Source organism: Gekko japonicus, unplaced genomic scaffold, assembly GCF_001447785.1.
Source record: "Gekko japonicus isolate JY-2015 unplaced genomic scaffold, Gekko_japonicus_V1.1 scaffold2044, whole genome shotgun sequence".
Lineage (NCBI taxonomy): Eukaryota > Metazoa > Chordata > Lepidosauria > Squamata > Gekkonidae > Gekko > Gekko japonicus.
Genome location: NW_015167597.1, coordinates 219,985 through 233,567, shown reverse-complemented (window position 1 = coordinate 233,567; position 13,583 = coordinate 219,985). Strand labels below are relative to the sequence as shown.

The following is a 13,583-nucleotide window of genomic DNA, read 5'->3' as shown; positions in this document are numbered from 1 at the left end:
TCCCTACAGAAAATTTTCCAGCTATTACAAGTGATCTCCAGATGACCAAGATCAGTTCTCCTGGAGACAATGGCTGCTTTGGGCAGTGGACTCTATGGCATTATACCCTGCTGAAGTCCCTCCGCACACCAAACCCTGCCCTCCCCAGGCTCTACCCCTCAAATCTACAGGTATTTCCCAACCCAGAGTTGGCAACCGTGTAATCGTCTATGGTACCACTTTCCAGACTGTTGGAACCCAGAAAACATGGCATAGGGGGAGGTGCTTTTCTACTTTAACTGCCATTGCATAGTCCCAAATTAACATAAACCAACCTCCAGGACACACTTGGAGATCTCCAGCTATTAAAACTGATGTCCAGATAACCAAGATCAGTTCTCCTGGAGACAATGGCTGCTTTGCGCAGTAGACTCTATGGAATTATGCCCTGTTGAGGTCCCTCCACACCCCAAACCCTGCCCTCCCCAGTTTCTACCCCTCAAATCTACAGGTATTTCCCAACCCAGAGTTGGCAGACGTGTAATTGGCTATGGAACCACTTTCCAGACCTGTCAGCTAGCTGCCATGTTTTGCTTGTTCCCTTCTCTGATCCTGGTGCTACTGCGCATGCCTCATAGCTTGCTCGCTGCTCTGCCACTTGCCGTAAACAGCGATAGGGAGACCGTGAGAACCAGTGCTGCCAGACTGAGTTATCTGTCTGACCTTGTGACGGGGGGAGGGCTTGCCTCTCATGGGGCTCTGAGACTCTCCTGCTTATTATGTAACCTCCTGCCAAGAGAATTCCCGCCCACGTGCTCGGATTTCATTTGCTTAGCCATTTGCCTCATCCTGCTATATGTAGGGATGTTTCTGCCCCATGGTCATTCCTAACAATAATCTTGTGGACATGGTAACAGACTTGTAGTCTAATAAAGCATAACGCTTCCCTGGAAACGTGTGTGGAGATTTACTTGCTATTGAACCTGACAAGACCCTTGAAACCCAGAAAACATGGCACAAGAGGAGGTGCTTTTCTACCTTAGCTGCCACTGCACAACACCCCCCTCCCCCCAAAAAAAATAAGTCAGAGGTGGAGGGAACCATACCTGTTACCATGAGGCTGTCCTCCTATACTACCCACTTGGGGCAGCAAAAGGACTTGAGACAGCCCTGCCTTATAGCTAAGCAGAAGGAAAGAAACATGGCTTGCCTCCCTCTATTTTCCCCTTCCCTCTGCCAACCCACCAGCCACAGCCAGGACACTCATCTGGAGCTTCTTTCTAGAGCTCGTTGTATTTCTTCCCCTAGTACAGAAATAAAGAACAATATTTTTAAATCCATATACATACTTCTTAAAGAACATGAAGTAGAAGCTATCCTTAGCCTTTTTCAATGTCTTCAAAACTTACCCAATCTGGTATGATTAAGCATACTGGGTTGTATTTACACTTAGCTGAGAGAGGTATGTTCAGTCACTGCAAGGCATGTTCTAACAACACAAGACAGGTCCCACTGGCAGAAAAGCCTTTTGAATTAGCAACATGTGCCTTGCAATGATGGAAGAAGAATAAGAGATTGGACCCCGCTTTTCACATGGAGTCTCAGAGCGGCTTACAAACTCCTTTCCCTTCCCCTCCCCCCAACAGACACCCTGTGAGGTGGGTGGGGCTGAGAGAACTCTGACACAAACTGCTCTTTTAGGAACAGCTGTGCCAGAGCTTGTGACTCATCAAATGCCGGGGAGAAAACATGGCCCTAACCGGGAGCCGGCCGAACTGCGCATGTCGGAGCATGCGCAGTTCGGCTCTGGGCCGGGGTTGTGCCGGCGCAAGGACGCACCGGCGATCAAACGCCCGGCTAGCAGCGCGGCTTCCAGTTGAACCACCAAGGTAGGTGGTTTCAACTTGAGGCGGATTTGTGCGGGGAAGGGCCAGTTCGGGGACGGAAGCAAGACGCTTCCCAGATGTTGTGGTGTGATCGCGCCGGTTTGATCCGCCCCCGAACTGTCCCGCTCCCGGCCCAAATCGCCTAGTGTGAACGGGACCATAGTTGCCCAAATATACCCCCACAGATGACAGACTGTTGTAGAAACAGATGATCTCTGTTACCTGTGCTGTTGACAACATAGTTCAGTAGTTTACCGTAATTACTGTACCAGTTCATCAACAGCCCATGAAATATTTGTGTCAATTTTACCATTATGGTTTCAAAATGACGTCTATAATATCTCCAAGGATTTTCACTAAGGTCATGAAAGTCGTTTATCAGCATATCTGCCCATAACCCATTGCTATACACTGTAACAGATTACCTCTCAATAGCTCAGGAACTCGACCACTCTGTGGACATAAGGTTATTCTAAGATTATAAAAAGGCTTGATGTACATAGTTATGGTTATATGTTCTACCCCCAAAGACTTAGGACATGTCCACAAGAGACAAATGTAGTGCCTGCTCTGTGTCATTTTCCACATGTTCAGACACAAGCTTTGTGAGTCAGCTTGATCAAACAGTCTAACCACAGGAATGTTGTTTTACTATGCTTAGCCAACCTCTTCAAATGTGAGAGCAAGGTGCCAAAGTCATTTAGATATCATTTAGCTAAGCTGAAAGCATTTCATTCACAACTCTGCATAATACTGTAGGCAAATTTCTTTCTAGTGACAGTTGCAAAGATACATCTCTGAAAGCACTCTCAAGACTTCTTCTGATCCTGAAAATCATTAACACTCATTAATTGCAAAGGATACGAACATGTGTAATCTTGCAAAATGTACCTACAAGTTTGGAAATATAACTAAAGATCCCAAAGCATTTTTCTAAAGTTACATATTACAGCTTCTGAGCTGCAGTGATATACATTCACCATTAAGTAAAATAATTTCATAAAACAGTACTGAAGTCCATAATATATATTCTTTGCAAAGGGTTTAAGCATGAGGCTGATGAAAGGCATAAGGTCAGGCTCTTACTTTAATCATGAGATGCAAACATCAAAACATAGAAGTTGTGAAATACTTCATAGTCTTGAAATAGTGTATACTATATTACTATAAATAGTATAGATACTATGTACTATAAATAGTGTGTGTGTGTGCATACACACACATATATAAATTATTATTTTATTGTTATTAGGTTCAAGGCAAGGGATGGGTTTTTATGTGGTAACATTTTCTTGAAAATAAGATAAAATTGGAAGAATTGTTTTCAATCTAAAAATATTTTAACCAAAAAATAATTGAGCAATGTTTACAAAAATTTGCACTCCATAATGTATAATATGAATGTACTTTGCCACTACCCAAAAATATTAACATACTGTTATATTAGCATAATCAGTGGGAGCAATGAACTTTAAAAATTTAACACACATTAAAATATCTATTTAAAGCATAATTTCTATTCTGAGAAATCATGTAGCAAAACTGACACACATATTAAGGTTCTCCCCTCTTTTATTAATTAAGCTGAATTTTAATTAAATAATGAAAAATAGTACATTGAAAATTTATAAAATTATTTTGAATTTTCCATTATCATATTGCTTTAATAATCTCAGAATTACCTTGAGAGAGACATTTCTACACACACTTGTTAAAAATACCGCCAAATTAATCTTCTTGTCTATGCTTTTAGCTGTTTACTTTCAGAGTCCAATGAAAAGGAGCAAAGGTAGTATAGCCTGTTGGTCTGCAAAAAGGATGACTACATACCTCTTAAAATAGATGCATCACGCAGCAGATATCTGTGCAACAGGCATTGCTATTTTACTGCAGTACATGCCATACACTGGACTTGAATGATGTTTATATTTCTACGCAAAAGAGTTACACTCTTCTAAGTCCACTGAAATGGGCTAATTAAAATGTAATTGTACTTAGGTGTGCACTAGTAGAAAAGGTACATAGAAAAGGAAATAGGTGGTTCTCTTTTTGACTGTCCAGGTTTCCCACCATGTACATTTTTCCATGAGGGAAGAATGAAAGGGGGGTAGCACATAATTTTTGTGCAGATTTATTGGCTCTTGTTCACATTTTGTTCAGACACCAAACCAAGATCCATCAATAACAGCCCACTTCATCATCCAACAGGTCTGACTAAATGCTCAAGGTTTTAAAATAATTCACATAATTATTTCTAGTTGAAGTGTTAAATTAAATAGCAATCTGGTTAGCTGACAGGCCACTTTTTGTGGTGTGTCATCCATGGTACCGTATATCGCCAATTTGACAATCCCAGTTTTTAGGAGGGTCTTTATGTTTGCAAGGTTTAACCTTTTCCCTTCAGTAGTGGTCTCAGGTAGATACAGGGGTGTTCCGTATAAGGATAGACTTTGCAACTGTAATTTTGGGGAACCTGATTCTGTCACCCATATTCTTTTTCGTTGTCCTAAATATTCCGTTATGCACAATATTTTGATTCACCCTCTTCTCCCTTCCCAGAGAGACTTTCTGGATAGGGATTTAAATTTCTTTCTAGCAGACAAGAGCCCAGCAATAACGCTATCTGTTGCAGAATTTCTGACCCATGTATGGAAGTCAAGAGTAATATTCTGTAAACCTTGTAAACCACGCTAGGATTGCCTTGTATTTTGAGATATTGGGAATATTGGTTGATGTTGTTCCTTGTACCCACCCTTTAACTTTTTCCTTTGTTTGATTTATCTATGTTATGCCGAATAAAGGTTTTCTGTTCTCTGTTGTGGTGTGTCAAAACTCTGTGAAAGGACCTGTTCTCAAATCTTATTGCCATGGATAGTGCTCATCCAGGCCACTCTTCTACCTCCATAATGGACTATGAAGAGAACTCTGGATGCCACTACCTATGATGTCAGGAACTGCCAGATGTGTGATTTTATCATATTTAAATTCAGACTGTGTCACTAGAAAATTATTACTAACTTGCAGAAATTTTCCCAGCTATATATTTACAATTTAGTTTTTCTCATTGGCTTTGGAAATACAAAGCAGAAAAAAAAATTAACAGCATCCTATCCAAAACTAGTTTTCCTTGGGAAGTTGTCAGTCCTGTAATATTATCCCCATAGTGCAGATTTGGGGCAGGGAGACAGACTCAGAAAAGTAGGTTCCATAAGTAAGGTCACCAAATGATTTCACAGCTGAAGGGCTAATTACATGTTACTTTTTTTGTTGAGTCCTATCTGGGTCCTGGCTATCGAACATGTGTTGCAAGACCTGTACTTGGAACTCAATGCCCAGGCATATAGAAGCCAAATTACGATGGGACTGTGGTATGTGCAGGGAGGGGACTTAAACCCCCCCCTGCCATTTTCCAGACCTGAAACAACCGGGGGAGGGACTATTTGCCCTACTGAGGAAAATACATGCACTGATCAGCTGCATATGTTTCCCCAATGAAGAAAATAGCACACTCCCTCCTCCTGGCCATTTCAGGTCAGGGGAATGGTTCATATTGTGGCTTAAGTTTCATCTCCCCATGTGCCTTGGTTCCAATACAAATCAGCCCCCTCATGTCCAGGAATTATTCCAAGAGCAGAACTTTCAGTGCCAATCTGATTGGCAAGGGACCCCTAGTTCATAGATGATTTTTTAGCTACCGCACTAGACTAGCGCCATCTAACAGAACAAAAAGAGGGGGGCCTGCAAGGAGTTGCAAGGGGCATTTTATTTTCCCCTGTATCCCTTCCTACACTTCTTCCTTTTTCTATCCTTCTGGCAGCCCCCATAGCTGCTCCCTTTCCTTGCTTTCTTCTCTCCTTCCTATCCACCAGTCAACTTTATTGGCTCTTTTATCTGTCCCCATTTTCAGCTATATTTCTTACCTTCATTTATATTCCGCCATTCTCCCTAATGGGGACCCAAAGCAGCTTGCATCATTCTCCTGACCACCATTTTATCCTCACAACAACCGTGAGGTAGGTTAGCCTGGGAGTGTATTACTGGCCCTAGATCACCCAGTGAGCTTACATGGGATAGTGGGGTTCAAAACTGGGTCTCCCAGATCATAGTTGGAAACTCCAGCCAATACACCACTCTGGCTTTTGTACAGTAGTTAAACAGTAATGAGCGGCAGCGTGTGCCAGTTTTTGCTGCCATGCCTGGCCCCAATGAGTCCTCCCTCAATGGCCAAAACAGGCTTGGAAAGGGCCCTGCCCCCTGCCTTTTACTAATAGAAACCAAGGCTTAAAAGCTGGCAATATTACTGTGGTTGCTTAGCAACCTCCACAATGCCCACTGCAAAGGGCATTCATTTTTAAAAAGTACAGGCACTGCTTCTTAGAGCATTTTAACCACCCAATTTTTTATTATTTTTAGATTTCAGATTTTCTGCAAACCTGGGGTTTTTCCTCAGATTTGTATAAATATGTGTCTCTTCATGGCCCCAATGTCCAAATTTAAATATTCACAGAAAGGGCCGTGCTGAAAATTAGATAAATTGATAATATATGTAGGACAAGGGACCTAGTGGATGTGATTTCTGAATGTGATTTTTTTGATATTTTCTTTGACATATATATTGACAGCTGTCACTGTGCCTTCGTAAGAGTTTAATCATAGTATATTCAGATTTTGGTATTCAGCCCAGATGGAAGAAAGCTATAGTAAAACACATATATTTTATAATTGTATTTTCCTGTATAAGACGTTCTATTAAGCAAAAGTATTATTAGAGGCCTCTGCAAATGCAATAGAATGGAATGTGTATCTGGTGGTTGCAAGGACACCAAGCAGTGGGAGTTATGCGACAAAAGGGCTCAAAGTCTTTCCAAAACAATATCTCCTTTTGTAAGAGCATCTGGCCCCACTGAGTCTGCCCAGAGCTAAGTTTCATGTGCCTTATCAGAAAACTCCCTAGCTCCAGGCTGAAGCAAATAAGCCAGGAATGATGCCAAAAGAAGACCTCAGTGTTCCCAAAAGTCTTCCGTGACCAGATAAGAAAACATGAAGGCTTGTAATTCGGATCCAGATAGGAGCTTGCCAATAGAGACGTGTTAAGTCAAATGATGCTTTAATGATGTTACCTGTCTGGTACCAATTAGGGATTTCTCAATGAATAAACTATAGTGATGTCATTTGGGGTACAAGGCCTTCTGCCCTTCCTGGCTATTGCAGAATACAGCTTGGCATTGCTGGGTGCTAAGGTATCCAGCCCTGTATTTTCTGTTTCTTGCAATAAACAGCTAATCATCTAATTCACTGGACTCCGAATGTGTGTTCCATATTCGACCCCGGGAGCACAAGGGGTACAGATTTGTGCTACATATCTTTAAAATACTATTTTTCTGTGGGGATTGTCTTTACAAGTAGAGAACTAGTACTTCAGTCCAAAAGCAAGCTAAAGCACAATCATTCAAATGTCTTATTCGTCCCACAGACCAAGAAGATTTCACAAAACCCTGCTCATTGGAAAGTACTGCTAAATCTTAACGAAAATCCAAGCTCAAAGGAATCAGTGAATAATCAGATGTTTATTGTTGTCATAATCTGCTTCTCCAAATTTAGAATTAGTAATGAATCTATTTACTGCTAAAATGTACATTGTGTTTTTTGGAGGGAAAGCTGGTCCTTCTTTGATAGACTGATTTAGAAGAACTTGGTCAACTATGTTTCTGTCTAAATAAACAGGAAAAATGAATTGGTTGACAAATTTGTAAAAATAAATTGTTTCCTCTAATTACTTCCTGTCTAAACTAAACTATACTAAATTCACACTATTTTAGCCAGTCACAAAGGAGCTGTGGTGGCTCAAGGGGTTAAGACACTGAACTGCAGGCTGTGGAAGGTTGGTAGTACAGCAGTTCGAGACCCGAGTGTGCCGCATGACGGAGTGAGCTCCCGTCTCTAGTTCCAGCTCCTGCCAACCTAGCAGTTCGAAAGCAAGAAATTGCAAGCAGATAAATAGGTACCACTTCAGTGGGAAGGTAACAGCGTTCCGTGCGCCTTGGTGTTTAGCTATGCCAGCCACATGACCACGGAAATGTCTTCGGACAGCGCTGGCTCGCTGGCTCTTCGGCTTTGAAACAGAGATGAGCACCGCAACCCTAGAGTCGGATTCGACTGGCTTTCGAGCAAGGGAACCTTTACCTTTACTTTAATATCCTCTCAGTTCTTCTATTACAACAACCCAAAATACATTTTTGTCTTCCATCTCTGCACAATTGTTCCTCACACATGCACTACCATCTCACTCATGCAACCTCCAGACTTTAATAATCTCTTTCTTATCTATTGCCGTACAAAGTAACTGTTGAAATTATCTTTCTCTGACTGCTTTAATATCATTGTCCTCTTCACTTCCTTCCATGGGCATGCTCTCATTCCTTGCATTCAATCTGAACTTATTACCCCATCACATGGGAGGGTTTGCATAACTACAGCTTCCCCAAAAGTCTATTTAATAGTAGATTTACCTCTCTTTCACACAAATTCACTCACCTCTTCATTTTAATTTTTTAAAAACCCTGTATATTATTGGAAGGATGTGCAAAAACTGAAATCTCAATAAAGAATATAAATATAATATTAAAATTATGAAGATCCAAATTTAGCTTTATTAAAATCTAACCATAAGGTCATTTAAAACAAGTGTTGAAAAAATTACTGTCAACTTTATGTCCAGTGAGAAAAGCAAGTGCTGCATGCAACAACAACTCTCTTTATAAAATAGTTTTAAATTGCTAAACAGTTTGCATAAAAGATGCTACCATCTGTTTTCTGTTCTTCCACCTTATTTACTTTTAAAAAATATTTATACCCCACCCTTCTACTTAAAAGCAGTCAAGGCAACTTAGATTAATTATTTAAAACAATAAACAATATTTAAACTAAAAATTAAAAAAATTAACAACACAAAATTAAACCAACCAGCAACAAGCAGCATGGCCACCACCACAAAAATTAAGGACTGACCCAAAGCTCGATGTCCTAAAAAACTGCAATGATCATTAAATCTCCCCAAATCGCAGAGCACTTTTTAGGACAAAGAATAAACCCCCAGTGAAAACCCAGGATAAAGTACTTCCCTACGGAGGGAATAGGAATCAGACTAGCCTTCTGCAAAAGAATACAGATAAGGTTCAATATTCACCAAAGCAATGTGACATAGCAGATTTGTTCTGCTTGACAAAATTCAGGGTAAATAAAATGTTAAATAAGCACTGGTCCCTTAGAAAGTGTTAGGAGTCTGGTAAGTAATATTATTTGGGAACTGTACTAAGGTCAGTTAGAGTAAGGGAACTTGAGAGCCTCATGTTGTCTCACTAATGCACACTCAAGATCACTTAATGCAAATAGAGTTCCTACCTGATCTGTTCTTTTAATGACAGCTCCTATGCATTTTAATAGGCCATTCCTTAGGGTATATAAAAATGACAACTTTAGATTTAATTATCCAATTGAAATTATTAATCATATGTTTAAATAACCATTCTGTTCTCAAAATCAGAGTGGTTGAATAATAATAAAAGATTGGCTTTTTAAAATGTATTTCCAAACCTAATGGCATCAGTGATTGTGAGTAACCAGAAAAAGGACTGTGTCAATTATCCCAAACTAATGAAATCACAATTTATTATTCCAAGCCGATAGAATTTTATTACACAATATTATTGTTATACATATATGATAAGAGAGTCTAATTTACATTAGGAGAATTTACTTGTGTCAGGGATTGTAAACTATCACAAATGGTAGCTAATTAGATAAAATAATCCAGAATACCGAAGTGAAGAGTGGAAGAAGACATGTTAATTCCCATCTTTGTAGAATTGGAGTAGGATGGAAGAGTTTAATATACTACAGTAGTTAACCATTAGCAAGGAGAAGGCATAACCAGATGGGATTTACAAATTTCCCCAATACCAGAAAGCACAGCCTATCAAAAAACTGTAATCATTACTTAAAAGCACATCAATAATCAGACTTTTCAATATCTGACAACAAATAATGTTCACACAAAGGCATAATGTAACACCTGCAACTCAGCTGAGAGTCCCTCCTGATTTTTAACAGAGGGAGAGCAGGGGCTGCAAGCAGGGAATCCCTAACCTAGGGGCAATGTTAATGGAATTTTAATTGTCATCTATATAGCCTTTTGATTACTGAGAGGTACTCTGGAAGCCAATTTTTGGCTGGATAGCAGAATAATAATTAGAGAGGTAGTGTGTAGTGGCCAGTGTTAGACTAGTACTGGGGAGGCTTAAGTTCAAATCCCCAGTCAGCCGTAAATGTGACTGTGCAACTCTGGGGCAATCACTCAGCCTAAACTACCTCACAAGGCTGTTGTGAGAAAATGGGAGGAAGAGAGAGCCAGTTGTATTTAGGATGGTATTTGACTAATTTAGTTTTATTTATTGGCAGTCATAATTGAGATTTTAAGCTATTGTCTTATTTGTTTTACAACGGGTTTTATTTGTATCTTGAGTGCCACACGATAGAAAGAAAGCTAATAAAAGTTTTTAAGGAATAAATAAAACCATGGACAGAATCCTGAGCTCCTTGAAGTATGGGAAGACTAAAATGCGTTTATTTTTGAAGATTGGTGGGAGGGGGGGGGGGGGGGGGAGAAGAGAACCTCGCCTTTAATGGTATGCTTTATCAAGGACCACGAGACTTTTACGGGGGGGCGGGGTCAGATCGGCAGCTTTCCGGCCGGAGAAGAGGGGCAGTCAAACGGTTCTGGGCTGCTCTGTTCCTTGGAGTAGGCTGAATAATCCCGTTATTCGCACACTTGGGAGGGCAAGTGACCCCCCTCCTGGCCAGAAAGCAACGGTACTGGGTGTGGGCCTGCAGGGCCCACTAAGCAGCCATCATCAACAGGCACACAGAATCTTTTGAGGGGGAGGCTCCCGACAAGCAAAGGCGTTGACAAGTGCGGCTGCGGTGTCAGAGCAGGAGAGCGCGCGCGCGTGCACACACACAAACACTCAAATGCTCAACTGTCAGCAGCGAACACGGCAGTTGCTCAGTTTCTCTCTCTCGCGCGCGCGTACGGCCCTTCCTCCCGCCTTTCTTCCCTACTGCAAGCTAAGAGAAGTCACTGTACCCGGGCGGAGCAAGCTGAGGCCTCGCGCTGACATCAAGCCGCACGCGCTACATCACTTCAAAGCGCCGCCGCGATGTGCACTGAGCTGCAGCACCCCACTCGGCAAAGAGGGTGGGGGGGGACAACACAGTCGCTGGAACACGAAGGGGGCGGACAGCGTACGAAAGAGGGCGAAAATAGTTCAATCCAACCCCTCCCCAGAGTAAGAGGTGGAGCTTATAACGTCAACCGTGCGTGAGGTCGCTGTAGGACTGAGGCGGTGCTTGGAGAGGGCGCGAAATTCTGGACAGGAAGAAGGTTTGGGGGAAAGAGCATGTTACTGTAACACTGTTGCTGGAATCAGCGTTTGACAATACCTGGATTATGAGGCAAAATCCAAAAATAAAAATCGTACAACAATAGAGAACTGGAAGGCTTGCGTGTGCGTTGTATTCCCTCGGCTTTAATAACGTTTGTTTCTAAACCAGGCAGGTTACTACATGATTTTTTTGTACTGCTCCTGGACAAACCCTACCAAGAGAACAAGTAAAAATGTACAGTTGCTTCCCCAGGCTTCCTTACAGTTTTATAAACTTACAAAACCCTAACCCTAAAAAAATTACAGAACAAGGCATATAATCCATTCAAAACAAAGTGTAACCCTAAGAAAGGGTTAGGGTTTCCAGACTGACAAAAGTGTGAATTTAGGTTACTAACTATCTGTCAGACAAACCACCTTGCTAAACCTTACTACTCTAGCAAATTGCCATGCTTTAATCCAATTTTTAATGTTTAGATTTTCAGCATGTTTCCAGCGTTTTGCTATTAACATTTTAGTAGCTAACTTTAGGGGGGAAAGTAAAAGTTGGATCTACATGGATCCCCATGAATTCATATGATTTTTATATTGAAACAAAATAAAAACACCATCATACTGTAGACAATGTGTCAGACTATAGGGAACACCAGAAAAATCACGCATCCACAGAATTGTGACACCACAACAGCACAAAAACATAATTCCAAAGGATGGATCGTCATGAATTCGTATGATGAAATGAAATAAAACCAGCATCATACTGTAGACCATGGCTTAGATTATAGGCAGCACTACAAAAATCATGCCTCCATGAATTTGTGGCACCACAAAAGTGCAAAAACATGGTTCCAAAGCACAGATCCTCAGGGTTTTTCACCACCCCATCAAATCACATATCATTGCTTGGTGGCAATTCCATGCTGCACGAACAGCGTTCTGAACCGTGGAAATTTATGGATCCTCAGGGATTTTGTGTTGGGTCACCCCAGACTCACCACTGAATCACATATGTCCATGGTCACAGTAACCACCACAACAATCAGAGATCCACGGCTTCATGGCAACACCATGCTGCAAAAACATGATTCTGAAGCACGGATCCTCAAGGATCCTTATGATTTCTGCATTGGGTCACCCCAATATTGCCATCAAATCACATATCTTGTCCATGGCCACAGCATGCACCACTGAAATCACATGGCCGTGCCTTGGTAGTGACACCATGATGCAAAAACATGGTTCTGAACTATGGATCACCAAGTATCCTCAGGGATTTTGCGTTGGATCACCCCAACATCACCATCAAATCACATATCATATTCATGGGCACAGCTTGAACCACAGAAATCATGAATCCACAGCTTCGTGGCAACACCATGCAGCAAAAACATGGTTCTGAAGCACAGATCCTCATGGATGCTTGGTTTTTTTGAATTGGGTCACCCCAAGTGCACCATGAGATCACACAACGTGTCCATGGCCACAGCTTGCACCACAAAAATCACAGATCCACAGCTTTGTGGTGATACCATTCTACAAAAATGTGGTTCTGAAGCATGGATCCTCATTGATACTTGGGGTGTTTGTGTTGGAACACCCCAACCTTACCATTAAATCCCATATCATGTCCATGGCCAAAGCTTGCACCACAGAATTCATGGATCTATGGCTTCGTGGCAACACCATGCGGCAAAAACATGGTTCAGAAGAAAATCATCTTGTGTTTCATAGATTACAGCAACGCTTTTGACAGTGTAGATCATAAAAAAACTATTGCCCCAGTCACATGGCAAAGTTGCCGCGGGAGAGGCACGGATGGTGGGCGGATTATCTGGGCACGATCACACCCCAACATCTGGGAAGTGGAGCGCACCCGTGGCTTACTGCTGAAGATGCGTGTTAAAAAAAGTAGTACCTCCAAGGTACTAGTAAACATTTGCCACGGGCTGCCTCCAGACTCCCGTGGTGTGATCACGCTGGCGCGCGGCATTCCCCTCCGGTCCCTCATTTACCTGCCGGTGCCAAGGGAAGGACCCTTGGTGTGCCGCCGGTACGTCTGATCGTGTAATCGCGGATCAAACTCCGCCGGGGCAATTAGCCCCCCCCCCCCCCCGGCGATATCCAGCCCTTATGACCGGGGCCACAGTTTGGTTTTTAAAGAAATGGGTATGTCACAACATCTGATTGTTTTGATATGAAACCTGTACACCGGACAAGAGGCTGCTGTTAGGACAGAAAATGGAGAAACAAAATAGTTTCCAGTTGGCAGTGGTGTCAT

General features: G+C 41.8%; 1 protein-coding gene across 2 annotated transcripts in view; it reads right to left on the bottom strand.

Annotated features, from left to right (window-relative positions):
- FBXL4 (F-box and leucine-rich repeat protein 4) overlaps positions 1-11,208 on the bottom strand; it is a 102,232-nt gene extending 91,024 nt beyond the window's left edge. For both annotated transcript variants that reach the window (XM_015413984.1, XM_015413985.1), the window contains exon 1: positions 11,008-11,208. The gene's annotated coding sequence lies outside the window, so the exon portion shown is untranslated. The remainder of the gene's footprint in view (positions 1-11,007) is intronic.
- Positions 11,209-13,583: the final 2,375 nt, after the last annotated feature.